This window comes from Lagopus leucura, unplaced genomic scaffold, assembly GCF_019238085.1.
Source record: "Lagopus leucura isolate 7727_CA_CO unplaced genomic scaffold, USGS_WTPT01 Super-Scaffold_100043, whole genome shotgun sequence".
NCBI lineage: Eukaryota > Metazoa > Chordata > Aves > Galliformes > Phasianidae > Lagopus > Lagopus leucura.
Genome location: NW_024962290.1, coordinates 1,646,248 through 1,658,049, shown reverse-complemented (window position 1 = coordinate 1,658,049; position 11,802 = coordinate 1,646,248).

The window sequence follows — 11,802 nt, the reverse complement described above, 5'->3', positions numbered from 1 at the left end:
GGGCTCAGCCCTGGGTCCCTGCGCAGCTCTGTGCTGCCTGCACTGCGCCTGCCAGCACTGCTCCCCCAGGCAGAGCAGCATCACCTCTGTAGGACCTTCATGCAGCAACCACAAAGCTGTACGTAAATGTGTGTTCCTTTGCTTTTTCAGCAGGAGTTAAAGGGCTGCCCTTTTCCTGCATGGAGGCTCTGGGCTTTGCGTGCCCTCTGACCCGGGTTCCTCGCTGCCCAGCTCTTACTGGGCACTGAGCACAGCTGCCTGCCTGCCCAGCTGCTGTGAGATGCATGCTGATGTTTGTGAATTCACACAGTGTCTGCAGCATCCCCTGGAGATCAGCTCTTTGCACGCTCCTGTTTTCAACCCGCTGTCATTGCAGGAAGGCATCGGTGCTGTGAGGCTGCAGGGAGCAGTGGGACCTCACCTGTGCTGGGATCAGCTCAACACGGCGTGCAGGAAAAACCAGCTATCACCTCTCCTGGTGAGTTCAGCCCTCCCAGGTTCACCGTGCACATCGCAGCCCTGGCACGGTGTCAGAGAAGCAGAAGCTATTGAAGATAAGATCATGAATAGTTAATGCTCTCAGTTACCCAAGCATATTTAAAAATTAACACTGCAGCCTGGTTGAGATGAGATGAAAAAAAAAAGAGAGAAAAAAAAAACAACCAAAAACTGGGTCATCAAAGGGAGGGGAAAACCAGAAAACAATTGCATCTACCCTTGGGCTTTGCTAACAACTGAGTTTTCGTGGAAGATCCCATCCCTTGCTTGCTCTCCCTCTGCATTTGGCAGTGCAGCAGCTCCCATCCTGGCCCTGCAGTGCTACCAGCACAGCTCTGCCTTCCTCCGGTCAGGAGGTCAGTGTGGGTGTTAAGGAAGCTCCTGCCCCAGGGGCTGGGCACAGCACAGGGCAGTTCCCTGCCTCCCATCCTGCTGTGCTGCAGGGAGCAGTGGCAGGAGGAGCTGCGGTGGGATTCAGTGTTGGCAGAGCTCTGGCAAACCCATGGCTTCTGGTTATCCCCTGTTGTCCCTGCAGCTGGGCGCAGGTCCATCCCGGGTTCCTCTCTGCAGGGAAATGGAGCATGATGATCACCACCACTTATCTCATTTTCTCCCCACAAGAAGCAATCGATCTGCGCTGCACAGGCTTTGTGCTGATTGATCCGTGAGTGTTTATGGGCAGGCAGGGACTTGCACCAAAGCTCTGTGTGCCCTTTGGGAGGCTCTGTCTGCCCTTCTGCCTTCTCCAGCCTGCCTGCAGTGCTGCCCACCCATGCCGGGGCCCGGCGTGGTTCCTGGGCTGCGCTCTGTGCCACGTGCAGTGTGTCACACTCACAGCCACATGGCTGCCCTGGGGTCTCTCTGTGAGTTCTCCTCACTGTGTTTTTCCATAGGTCCTGGCTGTATTTTGTGTCTGTGGGGCACTGCCAGGAGTGTGTGCTGTGCAGGGCTCTGCATTCTGCCACGTCCCAGCTGGGGCACAGCAGAGCTGTGGACCCCAGGCTGCGACTTGCAGCTCTCACCTCCAGCTCAGCCCTTGGTGAAGGCAGATCTCTCCTAAATGAGATCCTCCTGAGCAATAAGTCGTGTGTAGCACAGGGGATCACTGCTCTGCTCCTTGCTTTGAGTGAGGGTTCGATTTCATATTACGCTTAATGTCTCATCCGAAGACTTACGTGTGTAATTCATCCCAGCATTTAGAAAAATCCCCCGTATCCACGCTCAGATTCACTGCTGCTCTGGCTCTGCTCAGCGCTGAGTGCCATCGAGCGCTGCTGTGATTTGTGGGTTGCCAAAGGGGATCTCAGGATGCAGAAATAAATGTGCCCTGCTCGACGAATGGCGAGGAGCCCGCAGAGCCCTGGCAGCACTCAGCCCAGCCTGGCATTGCAGGCTGGATCCCTCCAAGAAATTTTAATTAACTTAAAACAAATGCGCAGGAAAGGGCCAGCCATTAGCTGCTATTGCTTCCTGAGTCTCATCTCTGCTAATTAACAGCGTGTCAGTGCAAACGACCTACAGATAGCAAAGCACCGAATTTGCATTTAAATTAAAAACCATATTTTTAAAAAATAAAGGTTTCGTGGCGCCCTGATTGTTTGTCTTTCCAGCATCCCCGTCCTGCCTCCCCCCAACCCCAAGGGATGGGTGCTGCACAGGGGCACCTGGCTGCCCTCTGCCACGCTGCGCTGCCCAGCCTGACAGCTCTGATTTCTTTCTCCTGGTTAGAGAACATGAGGTTTTTGACAGCTGCCTTTGCCATTATTCTTCCCTTAATGCTGTTGTTGTTTTGCGTTACTGTCAAATCACATCTTATTAAAGTTCTTCCCATCCTGTCAGTAGCAGAGCTGAGGAGTGCGGATGCCTGCGTAATCTCCCAGCTCTGTCCGGGGAAATTGCTTTCCATTACTGATGGAGCAGTGCTGAAGGATGTGACCCAGCCACGCTGGGGGCTGCAGGCCCTGCCAGACCCCCACGGCTCTGCAGCAGCTCTGGCTCATGGGGTGCAAACGCCGGGAAGCGAGCGCTGCCAGGGCAGGGCATGCAGGGTGAGGGCAGCGTCCCGTGGCTGCCAGTGTCCCATTTCCAGATCAGATTCTGATCAGCTGTTGGGCTCTGGTTACTCTCTGTTCTCTGGGAACTGTCACACCTTTGCAAAGCCACTGACGCTTCCCACGGCTTGCTAAAAATTCCGTAGCACCAAAGCAGTTCTTCTGGCTTCATTCAGCTCCTGCCAGTAGAGCACAGGGCATGGCGGGGAGCCCGCAGACCGGAGGCACCTCCTTGGTTTTGTGGCACAGGAATGTGGGCATTTCCCTTGAGCTCGTTCTGTAGCTGCCCGAAAGAGCTGGATTGCAGGGCCTGGGTCTGTGCCAGCCCTGGATGCTACTGCTGGTGCTGTGGGAGTGTCTCCTTCGGTTGTTTGCATCCTAGGTCTGAGGGGACCATGGTGGCACAGTGTGGTGATGGATGGGGCCGGGATCTGCACACTCAGCAGCAGCCCAGCAAAGCGGGTTGGTTGGAAGTCACTGCAGCAAGCACAATGTTTTTGCTGATAAATCTTGTTTGTAGATCAGCTGCATGCCAGACTGGTAAATAATGCATCTTATAGATGAAAACACTGTTCAAATGAGGACTGGAAGAAGCAGCCCGTGCTGCAGGCACAGCCGGTCCTGTGCAGCAGGGAGGGCAGGCGCAGCGGGACCTGGGAGCAGATTGCCTTCTGCTCTGCTTTCCTAATTGCCTTCGTAAGCTTTTGGTTCCCACAACATATTCCACAAGCTTCTCCCCGAAGCATAAATCAGGGAGAGGCTTTGGTGGGAACGTGAAGGTATGAACTCAGAGCAGCAGGGGAAGCTGGAGGCTGCTTAGTCTGGTAGCCAGCTCAGCCCATTCCCAGCAGCGCTCAGCCGCATTGGAGCCCTCGCACAAAGCACACGTGCAGAAGGGGCTCCTTTGGGATGGCACAGCACTGCCCTGCTCAGGAATGGGGCCCTTTGTTGGCAGCAGCCCCCAGCAGTTGGCAGCCCTGGTCGTGGGCTGGGTGCTGTGTTTTGGGGAGCTTCATCATCGCCAGGAAGCTGGCAGTGCAGGTTCTGCCCATCTGCAGAGCTGTCCCTTCTGTGCAGGCTGGGGGGGGGAGTTTGTCAGTGATTTATTCTGTGCCGTTATTGGAAGCGATCGCTGGTCAGCAAAACGCCGGAAGGCAGAATGGAGCAGCCTGCAGATGGCTGGGAGAAAATGGGTTCGATTCCTTGAATGCTGCTAAATGGGTGGGGAATAGTTAAGGGCTAATTACAAATCTGAATGGTTTCCAGGAGGAAATAGCATGGGACAGTTAAGGTGCTCTGGGCTGCTGTTACAAACCATGCTGTGCATGTTGGGCTCTGAGCACATCCTGGGGCCGGGCAGGCAATGCCCTGCTCCTGTTCCCCCCATCTGGGTCCTCCAGTTCAGCTTCCATATCCATGAGCTTCCAGCTGGGAAGGAGAGATGAGGTGTCCTTGCTGATGCTCGCCTTTGTTCTCGATTGCAGTGCTGGGACAGCAGCAGCAGCATTGCAGCACTGCAGGGTGAGCTGAGGTCCTTGTGGGGCTGCACTCTGAGCTGCTGTTGGGTGTTTTTCTTGCAGGCACTTTGCAGAGCAGTGCCACGAGGGGAAGGGGCAGCTTGCAGCCCAGCCGCATCCACCCAACAACGGTGGGCCCTCCTTGCTTTGGTTCGAGCTCCAAAACTGATATTCCACAAAGGTAATTTTCTGCTTCTCTGGCTCAATTCTGTTCATCTTTCAGAGGGTAATTAGCATCACTTCAGTGTTCTTTTATGCCCAACTAATTGCACCTTGCTTCAGGAGTGAAAGTTAATGCCTCTCCATTTCGGTTAGCGCAGCAATATGTGATGAGGGGTGAGGCCAGGCAGAAAAGTGAACCACGAGCAGCGCTGTCTGCCTGCTGGTCTGAGGCATTCTGCCTGCACCAGAGGAGAGATTTCCCATCTCACGTCTGAGATGCTCCTTATCAGCGATGCCCCAAGCACAGTGGGCAGCACGCAGCAGTCAGTGCATCATACAGGGCACTGCCACAGGAGAAGGGAAAGGCTGAGCATCACTGAGTGCCAGGGAAGCTCCACAAGCCCAGCAGCCACCGCCTGGCATCTGGAGGCTTCTGGATGGGTGGCAGCAGTTCTGGTAGCGTTGAGGATTGGAAAGTAAATACTCTGTCCATAAATCTTGTCTGCTTTAAAGTAGGTTATATTTTCAAAGCGCTTTAGTTCTCAGGAATTTAATATCATGATGTCAGTTTTAAGACAAGTAATTGGATGCAGAGAAGGTTGTTACTGGAACCTGAGATTAAAGGCAGGATTTGCAGCGCTGTGCTGTGGGCTGATGGTGCTTTGCTCCTTGCAGGTGCAGCTATGGGTCATTCACAGACAGCACTGCTGTGCAGAGCTGCCCCACTGCTGCTGTGCAGAGCTGTGTGCAGCCAAAGCAGAGGGCATCGCTGCAGCAGAAAAGCAATTGAAGCTCGCTGGCAACCCGTGCCCCACTTTGCGGTGCGGCCACACAGAGCCTGGAATCCTGCAGCCTTCTAAAGCCCTTTGCAGGGTTTGCTGGCTAAGAGCAGTGTTTGTTTGGGAGTTTGAAGCCTGCAGCCCCGACCTGGCTGTGACAGCAGCAGCCAGCAGGTGAGCAGGCTGCTGTGCCCGATGGAGACTGAGAGCCTATGGGCTTTGCTGTTCTAATTTGCTTATGACTCGGAGAATTAGTGAGGAGGATCTGCTATCCCGTGGTGCACTGATGGCTCCTGCAAGCCACGGGCTCCCAAGGGAAGGAGTGGTATTTATCAACCTTTCCTCTGCACACTTTATGTAACAGCACATTCCTCCAAACGTCCTCAGCATGACCGCCTGCTCCTCTCTTTTGTTCATCCTGCAGTGTTTTACTTTCTATATTTCAAGGACTTGAGGAAGCAAAGCAAGGCACTGAAGCCCTCCCTGCACAGCCCTCCTGGGCAGTGAAGGAGCAGCAGAGAGAGCTCTGAGTCCTGAGGTGCTGCTGCAGGATGAGGGCTGCAGTTCTCCATCTGCAGATGGTGCACATCTGAGTCCTTTGCACTGCTCCACAGCGTTGTGCACCCAGCAAATCCTGGAAGGTTTCCTTCCTTCTTTTCTTTCTTCTTTCCATGTGCAGGCCCTGTAAGCTCCCATAGCTGGCTGCCACTTTGTAAGGGCTTTTGTCTCCATTGCTTTCTTTTTTTCAGGGACCACGAGAGCCTGAGAGCAGACGAGGTATCAATTGGTGCTCTGAGTTTTCCATTCCTATTATTAAAAGAAATTTTCCCATGAAATAATGCATGAATGGAAGAGATGGTAGAGAAACCGCTTGCACAGAGCAGCCCCTGCCTCTGTCTGCAGGCTCCTGCGAGCTGAGGGGGAGCTGCAAACGAGCACGAGGCAGTTTTATGCTTCTATTTGCCACTAGTGCTACTATGATCCGAGAGCCGTAACAGACAGATCTTTCCCAAAGCTGCAATAATAAATCATAAATATTTGTGGTGCTTAATCACGAGGTGGCAGCAGCGCAGAAGCACCCGACCCAGTTCCAGCACCCGGGGTGTCGGTGCTCACAGGGTGCAGGGGCTCAGCCTGAGCCATGAGCACCCATCTGTGCGCTCCCCGCTTTGATGAGGCTGGGCCACGTGGAGCAGCAGCCGCACAGAGCCGGCAAGTCAGAAAACGAGCTCTGAAATCGACACCAACGGAGCGTCTGCTGCAATGGAAACGGAGCGGCAGTGATGTGACAGCGAGGAGGAGGGTTCGCCTGAGAGCCGTTTCCTACTGGAGTGCTTGGCAGTGCTTCCCAGTTAGCATCTCACACACGTGTGCTCACTCAGAAAAGCCATGAGGGGCTCTTGCAATGTCAGCCCACTCCTCTGCAGGTCCCACTGAATGCACCATGGGCCGGGCGGTGCTGCTGCAGTGCTCCGGATCCCCACCTGCTGTCGTCACACCTGCACCAAGCACTGCGAGTTGTGCTGGTGCAAGCCAACACATCGAGCCTGATTGAAGGCACCAGGCGGTGTTGGATGTGAACCTGCAGTTAATTGCGTCTTCTTGCTAAGAATAATTGAGTAGCCTAAGTTCTGAACTCCGTAATTGCATCCTAATGAACTGATGTGTCAACTCTGGCATCTTCTGGTACTGAATGGCCGCACCGCTCGCTTCTCAGGCACACAGGGGCAGAAGTGCCAACACACACTGTGTGCTGGAAGGGGGCTGCCCAGCCAGGAACTGAGCTGAGTGAGGAGCAGAAACGGGAATGCCTATTGACTCAGGAAATGGTTTGAAGTTGAGGGAGGGATGATTGAGGTTGGATCTCAGGGGAAGTTCTTTCCTATGAGAGCAGTGAGGTGCTGGAACAGCTGCCCAGAGAGGCTGTGATGCCCCGTGCATCCCTGGAGGTGTTCAAGGCCAGGTTGGATGGGGCACTGGGCAGCCTGGGCTGCTATGAAATGTGGAGGTTGGTGGCCCTGCGTGTGGCAGGGGGTTGGAGCTTCGTGATCCTTGAGGATCCAACCCAAACCATTCAGTGATTCAGCAAGAGATGGAAGCAAACAGCCATTTGTTATGAACTGTGGTGACTGAAGAAGGTCAGAACTCTTTCTGTGCTTCTGGGAGGAAAGCAGAGCTTTGGCAGAAGGTTGGGAGCTGATGCTGCGGTGCCGTCACGGCTCATTGCAGAGCTCAGAGCCACCACTCCTCGTGTTTGCTACCACACACCACCTACAGCTCCCTACAAAGCTGTGCATGTTAGTTAACCTCATTAAATCCTAAAGGATTAGTCAGCTGTTCCTCAGCCACGGAATTGTTAGGAAACATCTAAAGCTCAAAGTTATGTGGCTTGGAAAGTGATTTTCTAATGCACAGACTTCAAAGGAGTTTTGAAATCCTGCAGTGTAAGGAGACAGAGCAACGTTAATCCACTGGAGTGCTGCTTAATGGCCTGCTTAATTTCTGTCCTGATCGCCCTCTGATCAGCACTGAGCATCAGCTCTGTGCCCTGCAAAGCCACGGAGCTGCTGCGTCCCATTTGTTCCCAAGGAGCCCTTTGCTGTTCCAGTGATGGCAAAACCTGGCAGCGCTGACGAGGTCCCAGCCCACAGTACTGGGGAGAAGGGCTGAGCATATAACCCCAAAGTGAACTACAACAGAATGGGGACTCAAGAATTTGAGATGATATCATAGAATCCAAAACAACAGAGAGGATTCAGAGCTCACTGTGACCCCCCTGCACGGCTCCATCCCCCCCAGACCCCCCCCAGGTCTGGGCTGTTGTGTCACACTGCGGTGTTTCACCTTTTCTGCTAACACATAAATTAACACCAGGTCGTTTATTGCACGTGGCTGTAATGAACACCAGGCTATGGAGAAAAAAAGAAACGTTCTCTAAAACTTTGATCAAAACTATTTTGTGTTATTACTGCTGTATGTGATGCAGTAATGCTGCACTCATCTTGCTGCCTTTGATAGTGGTTTTGTGACAGATCTGCTGAGACTCCAATGAAAAGAGAAGAACGGGGACAGCCTTCCTACATCGGTCTGTAAAAACTCTTGCATGGCATTGCTGCTGCTTAATTCCTGATCTTGGGAAGATAGGAGATGAATTAATCGTACAGCACTGCGCAGAGCAGCACAGGTAGATTGGAGCGATGCTGCTGGGAGCATCATGGCCCTCCTGCAGTGTCCATGCAGATGGAAGCACTCCTTGATCCACAATCCACCCCTCCTCCTCATGTCTGCTCTGCAGTGGGAGCAATGTGACCAGAGGGCCCTGGGGAGCACAGCACAGCACAGCACTGCTACACCCAGCTGTGCTGCTGCAATGGCAATGGTTTGCTCTGTGACAGACAGCAGCAGGATGCAGCACAGCCTTCAGACGCCTGCAGGGCTACCAGGGCCTGGTGCTGGCAGGCAGTGATGTGCAGGAGTGGGCGTCTACTCTCAGCAACCTGGATTTCCTTATGCATTCTGCAGGGAACTTTGCAGCTTTCTGTGAGCTGCTGCTCCTTGCTGCCCCATCTGCTCCAGTTGGGGTGAAGACAGTGACTGGTGGGAGCTGGGGATTACGTGTGTCAGGGGCTGGGATGGGTTTTGGGGCCATGTCAGCTCTCCCAAATCCCTGTGAGCGGGGCTGTAAAACTCGACAAGGCGGCTTCAGCTCTTTCAGATCCCATTACAGATGTAAAACCACCGACAGAGCTGAAGTGCTTACAGCTGCTCACCCAGCTCCTGGCAGAGCGCTGACACCAGGGGAAGGTTCAGGCAGGGGATTTAGTGAGTGGTGCTCAGAGATGTGCAAAAACGGAGGGCAATGGCAGAACTGATGAAGCCAAGAGCTTGTGAAGTTCAGTTTGTTTCAGGCAAGCTCTCAGGAGGTGATATTTGCAACAGGTGATCCCATTCCTGGGGATGACTGCGAAATCATGGAATCAAAGCCCTCCCTGTAAGTGGGTGCAGCAGCCCGGAGCCCAGCTGGGTTCCCAATGCCCAAACTGCCTGGCACAAAGGGCACTCCTGGATCTTGCAGCAGTCTGAGCAACGCAACACGAGGGAGTGCTGCAAAGAGCAGAGCTTTGCCTTCACCTGGCCCAGCAGGCTGGGAGCCATCAGAGCTGAAGGCTGCAGAGCTCTGCTCTGCTCTGGAATGGAGCAGCATTGCTCATCCTGTCTGGGACAGCAGGGCTGTCAGCACAGCTGATCTGGGGCATTTCTCTGCATCCTCTATGAGTGGGTAAAAGCCTGGAGCTTGCATATGGTCTCAGCTCACCAGTATGGCAAAGAGGGGACATCTCCCCAGGGACGCCGCTCAGCTCTGGCTATCAGCTGGGATGTGTGCTGATCCCAGCTGTGGCTGCACATCCCCAGGGGTGACCCCCAGCAGCACCCCCAGTGCCCACCTGGCCCCACATCACCTCACCACATCCACAGGCTTATCCCTCCCTGATGGTTCCGCACGGCGCTAAGCTCAAGATCCAGACTTAAATGCTCCATTACTACTTTTAGGCTCTAAATCCAACATGCAGACTTCAAACCCACGCTCAGCTGTGATTCTGTGTGACTGCACGGCTCCCTCGGTTCACTCCCTAGGTCTTTATCTGCGCTTTGCATCCATAGGCAGCAGCAGCGCTTGATCGCATCGCAGACATTCAGCGTGCATCCCAGAGCGAGCAGCAGAGGGGGATTTGCATAGGCTGCCTCCTGATTCACACTGACAAGTCCTCTTAGTTCATCTTTTTAGCTCTTCTATACACAAAGCTCCAGCAGCAACCAGCTGCACTCACAGCACACGTAGAGCAATCCCTGTGGTTGCCTTCTTTATTTCAGAGTGGATGAACAGTGCTTGGGGGCACATTGCTGTGCTCTGCACACCTCTGTGTTACAATTACTGCTGGGGGCTGCAGCCCCAGGTCCAGCAGTGCTGTGTTTTCAGCTGGGAAATCAAGGCATACAGAGGATGTGATTGGGATGAATTTGCTGCAACATCTCACCAAAACTTGGTGAATCCCCAACCTCCTGTTGTTTGTAAACTTTATGTGATTATTTGTGAGAGTCGGTCCCTATTGAACATAATAATCACCAATTTAATATCTGCAGTGCCTCAGGGTGTTTTTTATTGGGGGGGGGGGGGGGGGGGGGCGGGAGAGAGAAAAAGACATCATGATGCACAAATGCTGTTGTTGTTGGCACTGTGGTGATGCACGGACCAAACACTGGGGATGGTGCTCCAGCTCCAGGTGGAGCCAGCAGGGCTCAGCCAGGATGGCACAGCTCTGCATTCAGACCTGGCTTTGCTCTCTGGGCTTTTTTCAGAGCTTGGCAACACAAGCAGTGGCACTGCAAGCACTGGGCACAGGAATGACTTTGTAAAGAGTCCAAACACAGCACCATGATTCCCTTTCTGTCCTCTCCACCAAAAGTGTGTCTTCATGCTCTAATTAAACAGCAGTCTGACATGTTTTTGCTGTTTTGATTGCTTTTGAACTCTGACAGTGTGATAAACAAACACTGCATCCCTGCACAGCTGCGGTCTCAGAGCAGTTCCTTCTCTCAGCTGTGATGTGGCAGAGCTCAGCCCTGCCTGTATGGCATCACATCGCCCCAAAGGACAAGTGGATTGAAGTGAGTGTGAAATCCTTGTTGTATTTAACACAGAATTAACTGCTTCTATGTGTAAGAAATCCAGGCTGGATGTGGCTCTGTACAGCCTGGTCTGCTGGTTGGCGACCCTGCACATAGCAGGGAGTTGAAATGAGATGAACATTGTGGTCCTTTTCAACCCAGGCCGTTCTATGATTCTATGAAACACATTACGGCATGCTCACGGAGCTGCACCAGTTTGGGTCTTGTTGTTGGGTTGATGCCTGATGCCCAGCAGTGCTCCGTGCTCACAGCCCGTGTGCTGGAAGCAGAGGAAGGGGGGAGACACCCAGCACAGCTCCAGCTCCAATCACCTGCAGCCCAGAGGTAACGAGCAGCAGATGGATAATTAAAGTACGGCCCAAAGGAACAGCGATGTGAGTTATGGTAGGTGGGCAGACAGCTGTTAGCTGCGTGCCGCAGAGGAGCAGGCCTGCAAAGGGACAGAGCTGTGGAGGAACGGGACAACGTGTAGCAGCAGGAAGGGTTTGTTAGGAGCAGTTCTGCTGCAGCACAGGAGGCTCTCAGCGGTTTCTGTGCTACACAGAAACGAACCCTTTGTTGCTGTTTACCATTGCAGAGCGCTTCGTGTTGAAACGCGATTCCTCCAAACGCGCTGTTGTGCAAACAGAGGTGAGCGCCGGGGCGCAGCGCTGCAAACAAACAGACAGACAGACAAACACCCGTTGTGCTGCAGCTGCAAACACCGCCGGGCTCCGCAGCACCTCTCAGTGGGGCCGCTCCGTCGGGATGGGGCACCGCGCACGGAATGCAGCGGGAATTCAGACTGAAGAGGAGCGGACCCCAAAACGCTCATCAAACCGCATCGCCGGGATTCGTTTCTGCCCTTCACAGCGGTGATGACCGCTGCCGGAGCGGCTCCCTCGTGGTCGGCACTCGTGGCGGTTCAGTCGTCGGGCCGTGCCGACGAGTGCCGAGCCGAGACACGGAGCTGGGAGCAAAGCCGGCGCGGTGCGAGCGCCCCGGATCGCTGCTCCGCGCGCCTCCCCAAGGCTCTCACGCGCGCTCCGAGCACAGCGCGCGCCAACGCAGGCGGCGCGCGCCGCCGTGACGTCACGAGCCCCGCCCCGGCTGAATGGGGGCGGGGCC